The sequence below is a fragment of the Pinus tabuliformis genome, chromosome 5_1, assembly GCF_031772625.1.
Source record: "Pinus tabuliformis cultivar Carrire ecotype Pingquan chromosome 5_1, CPIR1, whole genome shotgun sequence".
Classification (NCBI taxonomy): Eukaryota; Viridiplantae; Streptophyta; class Pinopsida; order Pinales; family Pinaceae; genus Pinus; species Pinus tabuliformis.
In genome coordinates this window covers 366,398,905-366,420,287 of record NC_142305.1, presented here as the reverse complement: position 1 = coordinate 366,420,287, position 21,383 = coordinate 366,398,905, and the positions used below count along the sequence as shown (strand labels likewise).

General features: G+C 37.3%; 1 pseudogene; it reads right to left on the bottom strand.

Moving 5' to 3' along the window:
- Window positions 1-8,183: 8,183 nt before the first annotated feature.
- On the bottom strand, window positions 8,184-21,163 carry LOC149164960 (laccase-12-like; annotated as a pseudogene).
- Between the last annotated feature and the right edge of the window lie 220 nt (window positions 21,164-21,383).

The following is a 21,383-nucleotide window of genomic DNA, read 5'->3' as shown; positions in this document are numbered from 1 at the left end:
TTCTTCTTCTTTCTCTTCTCGTCATTCTAGCAGACATTATAGGAATCCATCTAAAAAGACATTTTCCAAGCTGGATGTCAAGTTTGATTTACCTTTATTTAGTGGAGAATCTAATGCAGAAAAGCTAGATATCTAGATAAGACAAGTTGAAGTATATTGCATACATCAAATCAAAGAGGATGAAGTCAAGGTCCAGCTAGCATCCCTTTGATTCAGTGGCACTACTCTCGTCTGGTGGGAAAGCAAGCTGCAGCAAGCTGGTAAAAGTAGTCATAAAATTGTTTCATATTGGTATGATTTCATTTTTCTTTAAGAGGAGAACTTTACCCATTGGGTTATAGACAGAAGGCCATGATGGAATGACAACATTTGAAGCAAAGTAAAGGTCAAATTGTCAAAATTTTACATAGGAGTTTAGAAAACAAGAATTAGCATTAAATTTTCCACTAGACACTTCTGAGATGTTGATGAAATATATTCACTTTTTGCATAGTTATTTACAAAATTCATTATAATTATTTGAACCTAAGTCTCTTGATGAAGCGAGTTTGAAGGTTGTATATCTTAAGAGCAGGGGGAAGCATGAGCAAGATGACCACCTAAAGAGGGAAGAAATAGCTAAGAGAAGAGAAGAAATGCCCTCTTGTACTCATTGTGAGAAAGAAGGGCATGATGAGGAGAATTGCTGGAAACTACAATCAGAATTGAGGCCTAAGAAGAATGATAGAAAAGAGAAGAAGAAGACAGTCGCAACTGTGTAGCAAGACCAAGAATATGAATCATAGGATGATGAGAGTATCACAACTGTGGGGTTTGTAGGTGTTGGAAAAATTGACCTAGGATCAGAATCCGATGATGAAATGAAGATTTCACCTCTTGGGATTATAGAACATGGACCTATCAACTTGGGTTCTGATTCGGGAGATGAGACAAAGATTTCAGCAGATGTTGTGCCAAAAATGAAAAGGTCACCAAATGTGGCATGACTCCAAGAACTTGAAGAGGTCCACCAAAGAATTTAAGCAGATAATGTTGAAATAACAAGACTCCTAAAATAACCAAAGAAGGAAAAAAAATGGTTTCAAGATCAGTTACAAGCCAATGAGGAGGCCTTGTAAAATTTGCAGCATAACAAGCCTGAGGAAAAAAGTGATTCTTCAATTTCATGTACTTTTTATGGTAATGATTTCACTGCTTTTGAGAAACATACTACAGGAATTGGATCAAAATTTTTGAATAAGATGGGGTATCAGGGGAAGGGCCTCGACATTAATGGCCAGGGCATTGTGAATCCCATCAAAGTGGAGGAATTGCATCATTATGTAGGACTTGGGTATGTTAGAAAAGAGGTTGGAGAATGCTCAAAGACAACCAGTGACCAACTAACGATGGATGATGGGAACACCTCATCACGTTCTAGTGACAGTGAGGATTCCACGAGCACTTATAAGAGGGCACTAGGAATAAGTGTTCCATGACAATCCACAAATTTTGGAGGAGGAAGAATTATTGTAGTTATTGCAATGAGGATGGACTTAGAGAGTTGCGTATTAGATGGTCCATGACTGTAAAGCATCGTTAAAGAAACTAGCTAGTGAAGATGTTCAACAAGAGAATCCTCCACATTCCTAGTGGTTCACTTTGTTGAGTAAGAGATGGTTATACTAGATATGGTAGCTTGGCATGGCCGCATTTTCTAAATCATGTGTTGTGAATAATTATAAAAGTGATGATGTGTTTTCCATCACTTAAAGAAACATGATGTTTTTGCCCTTTTGTTTATAGTTGGGGTATTGGTTTCTATTATGATGTAAACTTGACCAAAGAGAGTGTGTTATAAACTCTAGGCAAGTATGGGGTTGTTTGAGTCATGTGTGGTTTTATATGTGATTGTAAAGAATGTACCAGATTTGCATGGAATACAAATGTCGAAAGTATGGCTCGACATAGACACATGCAATTGAAAATTATGTTAGTGCTTTTGAGGAACATAAGCTCCTTGGTGGGGAGGAATGATCTAGGTGGCTCCAAAAATGCTCAGAATTCATAAGTGGTCTTGGAAAACCTCAAAAATCAAAGTTGAAGGATTGAAGTGAAACTAGGACCATATCATAGTTCTCATCATCCTAATTCCAATAGCATGAATGACACCCAAATCCGATTTCGTATGCTCAAGATATAGTTGGTCAAATTTTTGATCAAACTAGGCCCTGTGGTAGTCACTAACAAGGCAACAATTTGGCAAGGGGTCATCACATGGAATTGATGGTCGTAACGAGTGAATTTGTTGCCTCTTTAATTTTTCCAGTGACCCTTAAAAATTTCCACCAAAATGTTAACTATTAATATTAAAAAAATAAAAAAATATATAAAAGTTGGGGTGGTAGGCTACACCCTTGCCACCCTCGCTAAAGGTCATCATCATATATATTTAATAATTAGGTTGGGGCTTGTTATTGACCCAAGGCCCCACCCACGGCCCATGTCCGTTACAACCATATGTCGCATATATTAAATATAACCAGGGCCGACAGGGATTGAACCTGTCTGGTGAGCTAGCCAGCCCAGCACCCGAGTTGCCCCATACCATAACACAACACATGAAGCGCTAATCACATTTTAGCAACTCCTGTCAACAGTAAAACAATGCTAGTAACTTCCCTATTTAAACCACACGCCAACGGTTTAAGAAAACGCGTGTTATTTGGGTGAGGTGCATGAGATTGACCCTGTGACCTCCACCCTCCAAGAAAAACGAACTAGCCATATGCCCAAATGGGATTTCCTTGTATTCTTTGCCTAGAAAGGTGTTTATAAACTAAGTCAATTCATTGGCCCAAAGTAGAGGAAGCAGAGGCCAGCGGAGCCAGGAGCTGAGGTAGAACTGCACCAGGCCAGGCGTGTTTTTCAAGATGAGAATATTCTAAGGAAATATCCCCTGAAATATTCCATGCAACATGAAGAATCTAAAATATTCCCTAGAGGTCGATTTTTCACAGTGCCAGATTAATGTCAAATTTATACTCAAACAAATCATAATTTCGTAGGGAACATGATGGTGTCATTCATTTGCTCATCTGAGCAACAAAATTTTAGGCGATGAGCAGTGACGAATATTTACATAATCTTGAGGAATCTAAAAGATTCCCTTGGAGGATGATTTTTGACAGAGATGGAAAGATGCTAACTTTATAGTATTTTTTCTCAGAAATTCACAGGAAGCAGAGTGTTGTGCTCATAATTTTCATCTGAGTAGCGTATTTTTTGCCCATCTCCAGGAAGAAATCTTTGGGGGAATCTTCGAGATTCCCGAGGGTGCATATTTCATCGGTGTTAGAAAGGGGTCAAGTTTATAGTTTTTTGACATGATTTCACTCCACGAATCCAAAGATGATGTTCGTTTATGCAAATGAGCTTTAAATTTTCAGTCAATTTTGGAAAATGGAGGTATAAGGTTCTGTTATGTAAAGTTGATTGTAATTTATTTCTACTGCCATTTAATGAATGAGCCACTCTCCCCCCCCTTCCTCCCCCATTTATCAAGGGTCGTAGACATAGCCCACACTTGGTGAACTTCATAATCAAATCGTCTTGTGGTTTTGATCTCATGTTGCTTTTGATTTCTGCTTCTTTTCATGTGTCTATGTTACATGTTTACACGCTCTTTTAAATGAAATTATGTATGCATCCATGAAGTAAAAGATCTATATTAGATGTGATGGAAGAATTCGCTTCACCCTATGTGTCCCCCTTGGGTTGAATACCCACATCCTAAATTTAAACAAATCTAGGATTTTTGTAATTTAAAAGAGCGATTGAGACTGTATGCAATTGTCAATAACTCCATATGATTAAGAAAATTGTTTCTAGGGATTCAAATTGTAAATGCATGTCCTTTTATATGATCTTCACTCATATCTGGAGATGTTGGATCATAGCCATGGACTTTCTGAGTGTGCAGACCATCAAACTTCTCTTTAGCATGAATGTTCGAAAGAGAATTCAGCCTCAACTTCCTAAATGTTTCTTCGGAAACGGGTTTGTGTTGGCATATGTTGAAACCACAGTGAAAGAGATGAGTGTGATCTCTCTGTCATATGTGGTGAAGCTAGTGTAAAGTAACATGCATCCTATCTTTGATTGTCGACTTGCATCTATTCAATTGGCCAACCTCTTATCATTTTCATCAAAGAAAATCACGTGCTGATAATATGCTAACAAGAAAAGTGCAAACACATGTCCTTTTTCGATTGGGTAGGACAAACTACAGTTGAGGGGCGAACATTCCCTTATATAGACTACCTTTGGTGTAATAATTAGTGGATCTGGATATTTTTTCAGGACTACTTTCTATATATAATCATCTATATAATGAAAACATGGTAACGCTTGCACGTTCTCTTGAGTGGGTAAAGAATGCTAGCTTCCTCACTTGCAGTCCTAGCATTGAAATCGCCCACTATAAGGACTTTACCTAGCTAAGAATATGTTGCAATATCTTCTTTTAAGCCTGCAAATGGATATTTGTGGTCAAGTTTTCTACCTTCGTAGATTTTTGAAACTTGCGGCGCAAAATAGCATGATGCAATTCTGATGTGGTTTCCATTTTCTGATATTTTAAACTAAATGAAATGCTTATATGAGTATTCTTTTTATAAGTGAATGAGATGACCTTCATTCTACCTCACTAAAACTATGATAGTCGTGTACCCTTTGCCATTCCCTGCTGCCTTGTTCCCCACTGCAGTCTTCCAGTCTTCTTCAAAGAGATGTGTCTTACACCCTTCATGCTCATGTGTTTCTATCAGTAAAAGTATGTCTCTACCTTTCGCAATAGGCCCTAACCTAGGTCCTCGTCTCCATGGTTGACCTCTGTAGTTCCAACAAACTAATCTTAAAGAAACCTGGGTATGACTTGATTTCTATTTATTTTGACATGTAAGACTCACATTTGAGTCTTTGTCCTTGCTTTCCCATATTGACCCTGCTTCCTCATTTCATGTTGAAGATTTTGTGGCCTCTTCTTTATTACCATCTTCCTTCTCTGTTATGGAAGGAGGCCCAAATCGCGCTATCACAGCTTTTCCTTTATAAACCCATGCTCTATTGCTGCCCTAACCTTCAACATTTCCTCCCTCCTTTCCTCTTATTGTCTTACAGTTAAATCTTTTTCCAGGAAAAGATGAGAACCCGTCAAGAGATGCTTCTTGCTTAGAATGACATATTTATCATGTAAGCTAGTTATGATGACTTTTATGGGCTTGGCTCTCTCACCGTTAAACTTACCCACCCTCCATGCTTAGCATATTTCTCCTTGCCATAGCAACTTGTCTTTCAAGAAGTCTCTTGCAAGGTCAAGAGTACATTCATTTTTCCCATAGTCTTTCACCCCTTTAATTATTATGTTTGCTACTCTATTTTTTCTTTCCTTGCCTTCTCTATTATATATTAATATTTTAAATTTATTTAGGGTTGGGACAACACCCGAGTTAACCAATTCGATGTACCAATGAAGGTGATCAGCCACGACTAGCTCAGAGGTTAGGGGTTGGGCTCAGAAATAACAAAACTAGGCACACAAATGGATAGAGCCGACTCCCACTAGCCTTAGAGTAGACTATTGCCACTTGGGCCATGAAGTTGTTGTCACGTGGGAGGTGAAAAACATTGTTACAATACTATACTATCACGAGGGCCACTAAATTGTTTTCATGTGATATATATATATATATATATATATATATATATATATATATTTCAAAATATTGTATATTAATATTTTAAATTTAGTCGGTGTTGGGACTGTTCCCAGGTCAAGCAGCTGAATGTACCAACAAAGGGGACCAACCTCAACTAGGCCAGAGGATGGGGGTTAGGCCCAGAAATAACAAAACTCGGCCTGTTGAGCTCACTACTGCCACTTAGGCCACTTAGCAATTGTCATGTGCAAGATGAAAGGGGTTGTTACAATGCTATGTTGCCACATGGTATATATGATTTTTTCAAAATATGTATATTAATATATTAAATTTTGTTGGGGTGAGGACGACACCTCGGTCAAGCAGGTTGATGTACCAACAAAGTTGACTGACCTCGTCTAGGTTGGAGGTCAGGGGTCGGGCCCACAAATAAGAAGACTACGCATGCTGAAAGGATAGTCGACCCGTCGAATAGTTGGAAATCGATCATCCAAAGTAAAGCTCACGCAGCAGAGGAATGCCGACCATAATTGAGTATGACTCCCAACTTGCGTTGGAACTATGCATATTTTGCAATTTCATGTGACCACTCCAAATGAATATTTGTATTTAACACGCATAGGTAATAAATAAATATACACTCGCACTGTATTTTCAAACTTTCATTCTATGTGTTAAGTGTACATGATATTAAGTAAACAAACCTACAAGTGTACCATGAGTGATGCAAGTCATCATTGCTAAATAAAAATCCAACCTTCTCAACCCATCATAAGCTAAATAAATAGAACTAAAAAAATTAAAATAATAAGTTATTTTTGTTTTACAATTTCAACTTTAGAAATTGTTAAGGATAAACACATAATCCAATGCAAAATATCTTACTAGCAACCAAGATAATAATAAGAAATTAAATATATCTTAATTATCAATAATTTAAATTTTTAATTAAAAATTAAAATTCGCAATTTTTTTTATCTTTGAAATATTATTAAAATAAAAATGATGTAATCGAAGCACACAAATGAATTTCGAAAAGTCAAACAAATTTGCAAATTTAAACTCCACAAGTTTTAGACCTTTAAAAAAGATATTTACAATTTAATATAATATTTCAAAATTAAAATATAAAACTATAGTATAAGAAATATTTTTAATATTAAAGAATGCACATATTTTATCTCTAGGAATAGTGAATAATAAATTACAATAAATAAATTACATGCATGGTAATTATGAATATTTAAAAATTTTATATTTGTACCATTCACGTTGAAAGTTTTGAGTTCTGATGCATGGTAATTATGAATATTTAAAAAATTTATATTTGTATCATTCATGTTGAAAGTTTTGAGTTCTGGTGATATATGAGGAAAATTTTTGGATAAAGTATTTTTTTTAAATTATTTAAAACAAAGTCCGGTTTGATTGGTTATTAATAATTATAAATATTATATTTAATAATTTATTATTATAAATTTTTAATTAAATGTTAATAATAAGTAAATTAAATATAATTTATAATTTAAATTTGTGTTAAAAAATATGTTAGTTTTATTGTTAGGGTGAATAATTTTATTTTATTTTAATTATTTGTTTGGGTTTAAGCTTATGGAAATATGTTGTAAGTGTCAATTTGTGATATTTATAAAATAATTGTTAAAATGAGATTTATAAAATAATTGTATTAATAATTATAGTAAATCTAATGTAGTAAGGATGGTGAATAATTTATTTTTTTAATTATTTATTTGGGTTAAAATTTATAGAAACATGCAACTGTGAATATATAACATTTATAAAATAATTGCAACTGTGAATATATAACATTTATAAAAGAATTGTAAATGTGTAACATTTATAAAATATTTGTTTTACTAATAACAATGATGTTGGCCGAAGGTTGAGAAGAAAAAGGGGAGAAAAACATGATTTCCTCCCCATATGTACATTATTTCGCTCGTTCTTTCTTTCTGGTTTTTTCTTGACAGCAATCTTTTGATTTGCTGTTTGAATATGTGCCTCTGCATCTATAAAATGTAATTTTGTTATTATTAATAAAATTACGATTTTTCCTAGAGGAAAGAACAGTGAATCTGATGCAATAATGACACTGAATCTGAATATGTGGAATTTCCCAAATCTCCAAAAATTCTTAGTCAATTTTATTATAAATAAAAAATAAAAATCCAATTTTATTAAAAATAAAAATAAAAAAATCTCGTGCTTATAGAAATTTAATAAAACTAACGTGAATTCAATATCCCAAAATGACCATCCTTACCAGAAGAAAAAACAATCCTAGCCTATTCATGATCCGTTAGCACTCCCACGAATAAAAAACAGTTCGCCTTCATGTTTGAGGTTTATTTTAACTAAGCCACTAATGGCCGTAGATTTTAAATCAATAAGGATTCCTCAATGTGTCCAAATACTAGTACTCGTGAAGTATTCTGATGTGGTTATTGATATTTCCTTCTCTTTCTAGCACTTTGGAAGGTCTGCAGGGGGAAGTTCTAATGTCGCCAAAGGACCGCGACCGTTCTTCACTAGGAACACCATATTAAATCCCCACGCTAAATGGTCGTCTAAATGGCAGTGCATAAACCACACCCCTGTCCAAAGAATGAAGACAATTTGCATTTAATATTAAGTGAGCTCTAACTTGGAAATAAATTCGCTATGATAATAATCAAATTGAAGAACAAATGAGTAATTTGGGAATAAAATCGGCAGGCTAATAATAAATTTGGAGAGCAAATGAGTCTATGTATGTATATACCTAGATTGTCAGCTTTGAATCTTATGGCAACCCACTCGCTTATTGGAGTGATCACGGTGTTGCGCTATGGAGGATCAACCAGATTAAACTTAAGCGGGTCGGTTATTTGGTTATAGTTCCCGAAACCTTGTCCCACCATGTAAAAATTGTAACCATGAAGATGCATCGGATGGTTCTCTACCACTAAGACATTTTTTGTCTGATACACGAGTTGTACTGTTGAGTTGTGGGTGACGACTCTCAGTTTTGTTGCCAGATCAGGAGCCCAAAGTCTTTTGGGATATCGGCCCCTATATAGTTGAATATAAGGGGAGGTTTTGATGGAAAATCCCTCATAAACACACCATTAATAACGGAATAATAAGCTTGCAGCAGGGCCACGCTGGGCAGTACAAAGGACATGTTGTTCATGCTCGCACTGAGCCTTGTTCTGTTGGGACCTTGACAGGTGTTTCCAGCTTCACATGGAAGTAATCCCAGTCCAACTTTGGCGATGAGGCTGTCATCTATGCTATGTGGAACGTCCACTGGGAACTCTTTGGAATTTAGGCTTCGTAATGCTGTACTAAATCTTGTGACGACCGCGGTGTCATTGTAGTATGGAAGCCTAGGTAAACTAGGGCGTGTATTTGTGTGTCCCACGTAATAAAAAATTGTTGTAGTTGTAGTGTTATTGAAATGACCCGCTGCCTGATTATTATAATCTCGGGCAGCCATATAGTATCTGCCCACTGGTTGGTCGACGGTGACAAGAACATCAGTAGTCTAGCCGGGAGCAATGACTATTACATATATTTTGTATGGCTTCGTATAGGAACCATCCACAACCGCAACTGTAAATTTGTGGCCTGCTATCTTGAAAAAGTATGCACTATTGAGTGCAGCATTGACCATCCGTAGAAGGTAAGTTTCTCCTTGTTTTACAAGAAACCGAAATGTTCATGCATCAACAATATGTATAAGTCAATATTCAAAAAACTGATTTATATAATTTCAATACGTGATCTATGAAAGGAAAGTATTAATACCTGCCCTAGAGCAGTTATACAGGTCTCCTGGCTGTCCATTTCGGGTATGTGCTGTTGGGAATTTCTGATAATTCCAAACAAAAATGAACAGAGAACAGTGCTCTATTTTTAACACAGAGGAACAAAAAATTGATTTTGCTGAAGACAGAGTTTCAGCGACACACACAAAAGGAAACTTGTATTCATTAATAAGATTGCTGTTACAAAATTCTTCCTCCAACAGAGGGATTACACCAAGCCTGCTTCGGAGGCAGTCCCAAAAAAAAATTTCACTCTATCTCTCTTGGGAAAAGTTAACACACTCTCTTTGCACTGCTGTGCATTACATCAGTCTCTCATGGGAAATACACTGCTCTGTTCCTTCTTACTTTGCACTGCTGTGCGTTCCAAATAAAAACTCTGTCTCCTCTTGAAAATTAACACACTTCTGTGTGTAGAAAAATTCCTTACATTCGCGCGCTGCTACGTCTCTCATTTGAATTGCATATTCAACAACAAAAAAAACATATATATGAAATTACATGTTACTTGTGCCATAAAAAATAATTACACCTGTGAATTAAAACAAAAATAAATGCTTTACCTACATTTAATGAACCGTAGTAAATTTCATTAACTTCGCTAATCAAATTGGTCCTACGTCTGCCACCAATATCTTCCGTGCATCACGATTGTACAGTCTAGTCAACTGAGGTCTGTATGAATGGATGGGACTCTGTACGAATCTTGTTTTCTCCCTTCCGTTCCAAGCATGGAGATCATTGCATCCATTGAAAGCTTGGCAATCCAATCGGACAATTGACGGCAAATCGCACGGCCCTTTCTTGCTGAACTTTACGCGTCGGGGAAAACTTGTTTTGCAAAACCACTTAGGCACGTGTCAGTTGCTTAGTATGCTCGTTTCCTCCTCGAGAAATACCATCATTAGGTGAAAAGTGGTGCGGGGAACTCATGATGGTTTTCTGAAAAAAGATAACGCTGCAGTTTGAAATTAACATTTCAACACTCCCCTTTAATTTCAACCGCTAGGTTATCAGTCATACCCAGACATTTCCTCAAAAACTCAAAACTTTTCTACCCCAATGGTTTGGTCAGAATGTCTGCAACCTGCTCGTGGGTTCTGCAGTGTTCTAAAACAATTTCTCCATTGTTTACCAATTCCTTGATGTAATGAAATTTTGTGTCAATGTGTTTCGTTCTCTTATGAAACACAACATTCTTGGATAATGCAATAGCTGAGCTATTGTCACAAAAAATCACAGTTCCTTTTGCTTGCTCTTGGCATAAACTCCTTAACATCCTTCTCATCCAAATTGCTTGACACACTGCTGCTGTAGCTGCCACATATTCTGCTTCTGCTGTAGACAATGCTACAATAGGTTGTTTTTTAGAAGCCCATGAAATGACTCCTGAACCCATGTGAAAAACATAACCAGATGTGCTTTTCTGATCATCTACACTTCCAGCCCAATCACTATCAGTGTATCCAATTAAATCTGAACATTCTGAAATAGTATATAAAATGCCAAACCTTTTAGTACCTTTAACATACCTCAGAATCCTTTTTGTTGCCTGCCAATGTGCTTCTTTTGGCCTCTCCATGAATTTGGAAATCAAACTAATAGCATACATTATATCCAGCCTAGTTGCAGTCAAATACATGAGGCTGCCAACTATGCTCTTGTACAAACTAGGATCAAATTCCTTGTTGTTGTCCTCTTTGATAAGTTTTAATCCCATCACTGTGGGAGTGATTGCTGCTTTGCTCTCCTGCATATTAAATCTTTCCAACACTTCATTAACATATTTCGCTTGTGAGATAAAAATCCCATTTCCATTTTGTTCTACTTCTATTCCTAAGAGGTATCTCAGCAAACCCATGTCAGTCATTTCAAATTCTTCTTTCATCACCGTTTTGAAATTTTCAATAAGGTAATCATCATTACCTGTGAAAATAACATCATCAACATATAACACAACAATTAGTATTTTACCATCCTTTTCTTTGATGTAGAGAGTGGGTTCTCCCTCACACTTTTCAAATCCATTTTCCAGTAGATAGGAATGTATCCTATTGTACCATGCTCTTGGTGCTTGCTTCAGCCCATAAAGAGATTTCTTCAATCTGCACACTTTGTGCTCTTGGTCTTTCTTTTCATAGCATAGAGGTTGTTCAATGTAAACCTCTTCCATTAACACTCCATTTAGGAATGCTGACTTCACGTCCATTTGGTAAACTTTCCACTTGTTTTGTGCTACTATGCACAACACTGCTCTCATGGTTTCCATTCTAGCAACCGGTGAAAAAGTTTCCTCATAGTCTCTCCCACGCTGCTGCTTATATCCTTTGACAACAAGTCTTGCCTTGTGTCTTTCTATTTTTCCTTCAGCATTACTCTTGGTCTTGTAGACCCATTTAACTCCAATGACTTCTTTTCCTTTTGGTAGTTCAACTAAATCTCATGTCTTGTTTCTTTCTATGGCATTGATCTCCTCATCCATAGCTTCTATCCATTTCCTATCCTTAATTGCTTCTTCGAAATGAACAAGGTCATCAACATGACAATATAAAGCAAACAAAGATTTCATAACTTCATTTGCTGCCTCTTGTTCATAAATGTCACTTAAATTTATGATCTTCTTACCTCTTTCATTTGGTGTAGAAGTGCTTGAAGAGGCACTTGAATTTCCTCCTTGTGGTGTGCTTGGAGAAGCACTTTCATTTCTCCTCAAGGGTGTCTTTTGCTGCCCTTGTGTTGGTGCTGTTGTTTGGGGATGTATTTCAACCATCTCCTCATCATCTTCATCATGTGACAAAGAGTTTTTAACATTCACTGTTTTCTCTATGCTTCCATCCCAAGCTTCCTCCTCAATGAACTGAACATCTCTACTCACAATAAGCTTCTTGGTGGATGGGTTATACAACCTATAAGCTTTGGATTCCTCACTGTATCCAATGAAAATACATTTCTCCCCTTTACTGTCCAACTTCTTCCTTAGTTGATCTGGAATGTGTGCACACGCCACACATCCAAAAACTTTCATGTGGGTGACTCCTTGCTTTGTCCCACTCTATGCTTCTTCCAGCACTCTATTCATGACTGCTTTTGTAGGGCATCTATTCAAAATGTATGTTGCACAGTGTACAGCTTCAGCCCAATAATCATTTGGCAAATGCTTTTCCTCTAACATACTCCGCGCCATATCCATGATTGTCCTATTCTTCATTTTGGCAACTCCATTTTGCTGCGGAGTGTACCTAGTGGTAAACTGCTTATGAATTCCATTTTCTCTACAAAAACGTGAAATTCTTTGGAGATATACTCACCTCCTCTATCAGTTCTTAGAACTTTGATATGCAGCCCACTTTGGTTTTCTACAAGTGCTTTGAAATTGTAAAGTATTTCAAACACTTCACTTTTGTTCTTCAGGAAATAAACCCAAGTTTTTCTAGTAAAATCATCAATAAATATTAGTATATAATGGCTGCCTGCAAGTGATGGAGTTTGCATCGGTCCACATAAATCTGAGTGAACAATCTTTAAGGGTGTTTTTGCCCTTATGCTTTTCCCAGATGGAAAACTTTCTCTGTGTTGTTTCCCCGAGATACAACCTTCACATAGGCTGTCTGGTTTCTCTATCAATGGTAATCCTCTTACCATTCCTTTTATATTCAACAAATTAATACCTCCAAAGTTGAGATGTCCAAATCTCAAGTGCCACAACCAATTTTCATCCTTTGGTTCGCTTTGGAAAGCCTCTTGTGTCACTGCTGCTATTTCTTCTCCACTTTTTAAATCTTCTTTCATTCTGAGAGGGAACATCATGTTCCTTTTCATCTTCACTTCAGCTATACATTGTTTGCTGGGTGTTTTATCCATGATGGTGCATACATCATTCACAAAGAAAATATTGTACCCCTTTTGAATAAGCTATCCAATACTTATGAAGTTACATTTCATTCCAGGAACATAATAAACATCTAATATGGTTTTCTTTTCACCTTTCTTTTTTAAGACATTTACTTCTCCTTTTCCCATAACAGAAACTTTATTATCAGTCCCTAGTGTGACTTGTGACTTCAGACTCTGATCTAACATAGAAAACAAGGCTATATTTCATTTCATATGGTTGCTGCAACCGGAGTCTAGGAACCATACATCTTCACTCTTTTCCTCAGTCATATTACAGGCTAAAAACAAGTTATCTTGGCTGATATTTTCTCTAGTGAAATTTGCACTAGTTCTATTACTCATATCATGCTGCTTCTTCCTACATTCATTTGCATAATGCCCATATCTTTTAGAATAATGACATTGGACATTGGATTTATCATACCTTTGTCCTTGAGCATGATGTTGTCCACTTTGTTGGCTACTGCCTTGGCCTTGGTTCTGATTTGGATTGCTGCCTCTTCCTTGAGCATTTGCTGGACTGTTTCTTCCACCTCTGTTTTAGCTTATGCCTCTTCCTCTCTTGTTTCCTTTGCCTTGACCTCTTCCTCTTCCAAAGAACATCTAGGTCTTAAAGACATGTTCTAGAGATGAGTTTTCATTTCTACTCAATCTCTGCTCATGTGTTATCAGTGATGCATGTAGTTCATCAACTGAGAAGTTTGTGAGATCCTTTGTATCTTCTATGGTGGTGACAATCACATCGAACCTTGAGGGTAGGATCCTCAATAGTTTCTCCACAATCCTCCCTTCTTCAAGAATCTCTCCATGAGACCTTATCTGTGTGACCAGACCAATCACATGTGTGAAGGATGAGCCAATATTATCTGACTCCTTCATGCCGAGAGTCTCAAAATCTCTCCTCAGCAACTGTGGTTTTGTTGTCCTCACTTTCTCCATGCCTTGATAGGCCATCTTGAGAGTTTGCCATACTTCTTTGGATCTCTTGGCTGCTGCTATCCTTGGAAACACACTCTCATTCACTGCTTGATACAAAAAGTAGAGGGATTTAGAATCCTTCTTCTTATTGCTCTTCAACAGATCTTTCTCTGCCTGAGTTAAATTATTAAATTCATTTTCATCTGTTGGTTCTTCAAAACCATCCTCAACAAATTCCCATAAGTCTTGGGAAGCAAGCAAAGCTCTCATAGTTATTTCCCAATAGTGATAGTTTTTCCCATTAAATTGTGGGAGCTGAGTATTACAGATAACCATGCTAGTGCTGGCTCTAGCCATTCTTGCACTCTTAACTATGCTTCAAAATACTTGACTGTGTATTTAAAATAACTGACTTTCCTCAACAGTGACACAAAAAACTAATTTGAGAAATACCTTGACTGAGTCTTCACTCTGCTGGAGAAGCCGTTAGAACAAGAAATCCTTCCTTCAGCTTATTTGACACCTTCAAAGAGCCTGGACAAGCTCTGATACCATGTTGGGAATTTCTGATAATTCCAAACAAAAATGAACAGAGAACAATGCTTTATTTTTAACAAAGAGGAACAAAAAATTGATTTTGCTGAAGACAGAGTTTCAGCAACACACACAAAAGGAAACTTGTATTCATTAATAATATTGTTGTTACAAAATTCTTCCTCCAACAGAGGGATTACACCAAGCCTGCTTTAGAGGCAGTCCCAAAAAAAAATTCACTCTGTCTCTCCTGGGAAAAGTTAAGACACTGTCTTTGCACTGCTGTGCATCACAAATCTGTCTCTCATGGGAAATACACTGCTCTGTTCCTTCTTACTTTGCACTGCTGTGCATTTCAAAAAAAAACTCTGTCTCTTCTTGAAAATTAACACACTGCTGTGTGTAAAAAAATTCCTTACATTCGCGCGCTGCTACGTCTCTCATCTCTCATTTGCATTGCATATTCAACAACAAAAAGAACATATATATGAAATTACATGTTACTTGCGCTGTAAAAAAAAATTACACCCGTGAATTAAAACAAAAAGAAATTCTTTACCTACATTTAATCAATCACAGTAAATTTCATTAACTTCGCTGATCCAGTTGGTCCTACGTCTGCCACCAATATCTTCTGTGCATCACGATTGTACAGGCTAGTCAACTGAGGTCTGTACGAATGGATGGGACTCTGTACGAATCTTGTTTCCTCCCTTCCGTTCCAAGCATGGAGATCAGTGCATCCATTGAAATCCTCCAATCCAATCGAACGATTGACGACAAATTGCACGGCCCTTTCTCACTGAACTTTACGTGCCAGGGAAAACTTTTTTTTCAAAACCGCTCAGGCACGTGTCAGCTGGTTAGTATGCTGGCTGCCTCCTAGAGAAATACCATCATTCGGTGAAAAGCAGTGTGGGGAACTCATGACGGTTTTCTGAAAAATATAACGTTGCAGTTTGAAATTAACATTTCAACATATGCATCGGACAAATTGGGTGCACCGCCAATGCGGAGTGCTTCGTCTATAACCGCAATAGGGTCAGCATTCCACCATTCTCCTGTTCAATTACAACATTAATCAATATTAGCCATTAAACATATATTAATCATTTCTGTATTGAAGATCAAAGCAACTCATTACCTATTATAAGAGGATTTTCCCCCATGGGGTTTAGGAAAGGGATATGAGCTTTCTTTCTTAGGGTAGATTACAAAAGCTCCATGCACAATAGCTAGGAGCCATGACACATGAGCATGCCACCACAACGTTCCTTCTTGATCAGTAATTTTGAATCTGTATGTGTAACGTCCACCAGGTTGAATGGGACATTGTGTAATATATCCAAGTCCATCAGCCCACCCTGTACGCAGCTGCCTTACTCCATGCCTGACAGATATAAGGACAAATCTTATAATCTATACCCATCAAATATGTCTGTAAGGACCGCATCTATATGCATCAAATATATCTATAAACCGCAGCAGATAGGCAACGCATATCCATTATACAGATTAATTTTAAATGCAAACAGTGAGATACGATTCCTCATGTTTATGGTTCCGCTAAATGTAGGTCAAGGTTTTATATACAATGTTAATGCTCAATGCTCATAGAACCATAAAACCTTTGATTACCTTTAATGGAACCATGACCAACAAAACCCTAAACTGACAACTCATATAACTCATATTTAAGGCGAACCTATATTATAACAAGATAGCCACTATCGTGGCGGTAGTCCCTGCCGGGGTCTGCCACAACAACAATACAAACGCTCGAGAATAAGCAAGACAGGTAGAAAAGAAGCCTAGAAGCAGCAGTTTCAGAACAAGCTAGCCGTTGTTTCACCTTTCTTAACTGTTTCTCGAAGGTAAGGATGCATTAGGACTACAACATTAGAAAAAACAACTTGAGAACCATCAATAATGGCATAACCTAGAACTAGTATGCTATCATTCCCCATCAGTTCCTGCCAAAAAAAGACTAATGAAAACAGTAAACAAGTTTCTTTCAGCGTAAGTTCAGTTTTGTATTATTTCTAAATACAATAACTTAGATGTAGACTTCATGGAAACAATACAAATGCTCGAGAATAAGCAAGACAGGTAGAAAAGAAGCCTAGAAGCAGCAGTTTCAGAACAAGCCAGCCATTGTTTCACCTTTCTTAACTGTTTCTCGAAGGTAAGGATGCATTAGGACTACAACATTAGAAAAAACAACTTGAGAACCATCAATAATGGCATAACCTAGAACTAGTATGCTATCATTCCCCATCAGTTCCTGCCAAAAAAAGACTAATGAAAACAGAAAACAAGTTTCTTTCAGCGTAAGTTCAGTTTTGTATTATTTCTAAATACAATAACTTAGATGTAGACTTCAAGTGAAGATGATTGTTTCGAACAAAATATATATATTAAAACAATACGCTCTTGCAATATACAGGAATATTAATATTGCCACGAAACTAGAATGCGGATTCAATTAAAGAAGGCGTGGTTCTGAAGATCCCACACCAGTTGGTCCAACCTGTCTAACTGACATAGCTAAAGTAGGCACATGATAAGTTGGAGAAGAGAAGGTTCCTCTGGCATATTCAACTAAAGATTAGGTGAGCTGCCTAAGAAGTGAAGATATGAAGAGCCCCACGCTCTACCTGTACATTATCATTGTAAAAGTAGCCATGTTATAGCTAAAGCTTATTACATCCATACAAATTTGAGCTTATAAGCTAAAATAAATTTGGTATTAAATTTATGCAAACGATTTTGGATGGCAGCATACGCTATACACAGGTATTAAAGACATCAGTGCTATACACAGGTATTAAAGGTATGGATGGCAGCATACGCTATACACAGGTATTAAAAGCATCAATGCTATACACAGGTATTAAAGGCATTGGTGCTGACGGTTGCAAAGTTCATGCCTAAATGAAGTATAACATAGTGACTTTCTTTCAGCGTAAGTTCAGCTTCGTATTATTTCTAAATACAATAACTTAGATGTAGACTTCAAGTGAAGATGATTGTTTCGAACAAAATATATATATTAAAACAATACGCTCTTGCAATATACAGGAATATTAATATTGCCACGAAACTAGAATGCGGATTCAATTAAAGAAGGTGCGGTTCTGAAGATCCCACACCAGTTGGTCCAACCTGTCTAATTGACATAGCTAAAGTAGGCACATGATAAGTTGAAGAAGAGAAGGTTCCTCTGGCATATTCAACTGAAGATTAGGTGAGTTGCCCAAGAAGTGAAGATATGAAGAGCCCCACGCTCTACCTGTACATCAGCATTGTAAAAGTAGCCATGTTACAGCTAAAGCTTATTACATCCATACAAATTTGAGCTTATAAGCTAAAATAAATTTGGTATTAAATTTATGAAGATGATTCTGGATGGCAGCATACGCTATACACAGGTATTAAAGACATCAGTGCTATACACAGGTATTAAAGGCATGGATGGCAACATACGCTATACACAGGTATTAAAAGCATCAGTGCTATACACAGGTATTAAAGGCATTGGTGCTGACGGTTGCAAAGTTCATGCCTAAATGAAGTATAACATAGTGACTAAAAATAAAAATAAAAAGAGGCTGAAACCTCTGTATTGAAACCCTTGAGTTTGGAGTGCCACCATTGAGTAGCTACTTGTCAATGGAGCTATGTCAAGAAGTTAACCAACCAACAAGAGCATCCATAGCAATTAAAACAATATCTCTAGATTAGAGCGTTGTTACCTTCATAAAATTCAGAGCACCATAACGTTTCTTCAAAGCTTATTTCAGGGCAAAGATCAGAAATTTAAACCAAAAAAAGAGAGTACCCATAGCATTTAAAACAGTGTATATAAATTTGAGCGCTGCTATCTTCACAAAATTCAGAGCGCTGTAACCTTTCTTTAAAAGTTATTTCAGGGCAAGGGCCAGAAAGCAATTATTTGACTCTTAATAAATATCATTAGTAAAGAATTTGCATACCTGAGCTAACCTCAGTAGCTTAAGCATAGCTTTCAGAGCCCCTGTATCTACTAGAGGTTTGCCTTCAACTTCTTGCCTTCAACTTCTTTCATCTTTATGGAATTACCAAGGGATGCAACTGGCCTGCGCCCCAGTGGCAGAGAACAATGCTGGACGTGGTAATAAACATGCTAGCAGGTGGTAATAAAAAGAAATAGCGAATAATTAGAAGTTATATTAAAAATTATTAAATAAAATAATATGACAATTAGAATATATAAATATATAAAAGTTCATGCAGCTGGACTTCATGCTACTGCATGAATACCAAGTGTCACCTTACATGCGCCATGATCGATCTGCCTCGTCACGCGCTCATGGATTCAGTCACTTACAACAAGGTGGTGGAGAATTATGATAACAAAACCCACAAAGATGGCAAATACGGTGATGCCCAGATGGCAGCCATGCTTTTAACTGGTGAAAGTCTTCAGAAAAAGGTTTGTTTACTGCCCCCTTCTTTGATGGTCTGCAACATATTTTGTAGTAATATTTTGTAATGGTGCATTTCTCTATAGACATCTCATGTAGCCATTTAGACGTCTGTGGAAGAGAAGAGTACAGTATGAATTGCAGTGTAGAACAGTCAAGCAAGCAGCCCTATCACATATTCCATCATAAGAATTTAATGTATATGAGCTTTTAAACCGTTGAAGAAAGATAAGGAGAGTTTCCCTGAATTTCTTTCATGAGCTTATGAATTGATTATTTTTGCACGCTGGATTATTCTTTATAACTGCAGGGTTCGGTCATGGAAAAGGAGATGAACTTGGTGGTCAGAGATATGAGTACAGTGGAGGTGAATAAGGGCTACCTGCAACACTGATAACTCCAAGATGCGAGAGCTTATCTTGCTCTGGTACTAGAGAATCACAAAATGTGTCAAAAGAGGGCATTCTAGATCTTTTCTGTTCGCATGCCTTCTTTCAGCCACATCAACCACCAGATGGAAGATGACAGATCCTACCGCGAAGAGAAACTAAATGGACCTCAAACGCTACCTCTTGAAATACAGGTGAGACTTTAAATTCAATTTAGTTTGTTTCGTCGATGGAGCGACTGAACCCACCTCCGATTCATTATTGGAAAGAAAGGGGAATAAGCTTACCATAATGGAGGGCTACTACGAAGACCCGAACACGTAGCAGCAAGGAGATCCTGGTGAGCCAACAGTAGAATAAAAGTAAGTAGCAGAGACAGACCCATAGCTTCTAGACCCATATTGAGATCATGTTCCAGGTCCATAAGCAGCCGATCCAATACCAGTAGATCCAATAGCATCAGTAGTTTCATAACCCGGGTCCCTATATTGCTTGCTCTATCAGAACTTGAGATGCGGCAATTCGATCCAAGTCACAGTCTTGAAATTCATGGAAGATGTCTTAGCTATCTCGTACCTTATTTCTGGCCATGTGAAGAAGAATTGGTCGAACAGGAAGCGGAACCTGAATTAGAGAACAGGAAGCGGAACCTGAATTAGAGTCCATTGGTGAGACCCGAAGGTCCAACAGACAGCCGGTTTGAAGCGCCCCTGCCAACTCAGTGCCCACCGGCATACCCGAGGTCTCTACCAGAATGAAGTCCAACTCTAACTATGATCTTCATCTGTTCCGTAGACACCACAGCAAAAGCATGCAGAACATCTGCAGAACATCTGTTCCATAGAGCGCCATTGTTCTTTGCGGTGGCAGGTGGCTTTGTGGTGCCAACCAAAGATGGACTTTGGTTAAAACTTTTGTTAGTCCCTGGAACCAGTAACCCGGCAAATGCAAACTTTGCCTCCACCAGCCTACTTTGGATAAGATGATATTGCCTCAATCTTTTTGCATCGGACAACGTGAAGGCTGTAATAAGAGGTCAATTGTTTTCCGAAACAAAAACTTTGCTTAAAATTTTGTTGAATGAAATTGGGAGCATTAAACTTAGGTTAAAATGCAAAAACACTGAAAAAAATTGGTCAAACTATAAACTAATGGTTGGTCAACGATCGAGCGATCGCTAATAGTCCGAGACAGGGACTAATGAATAAGCATTTTGCCGCAGTAGATATACTGTTCTTATCTAGTCCAATTCAGGTTATAGTGACATACCAGTGAATAGTGGCATTATACTTTGCTCTGTTATAAACTTTAGCAATAAGACTGTCCCCATTTCGTACATGAATCGTTGGGCCTGGTAACTGTCCATTGACGACGAGTAATTCAAAGGTCTTGAATAGCCTCGTAATATTCTTCCGTTCAATTTGTGGAGGCATCCAAACATCAAATATTAAAGATATCCACTACTTGAGCCTGTAGGTGAAGTCTTTCGTTCTTTCTTATGGTCTATCTGGCTAAAAACTTCAAACAGGCTAAAAAGCAAAACTTACAATGAAGGTATATCTGCATTTGTAATGGCAGCCAAACAAGCAACAAATGAGATTAGAAAAAGAAGCCTGAATGCACATACTGGTTGCAATGACATAATTACAACGC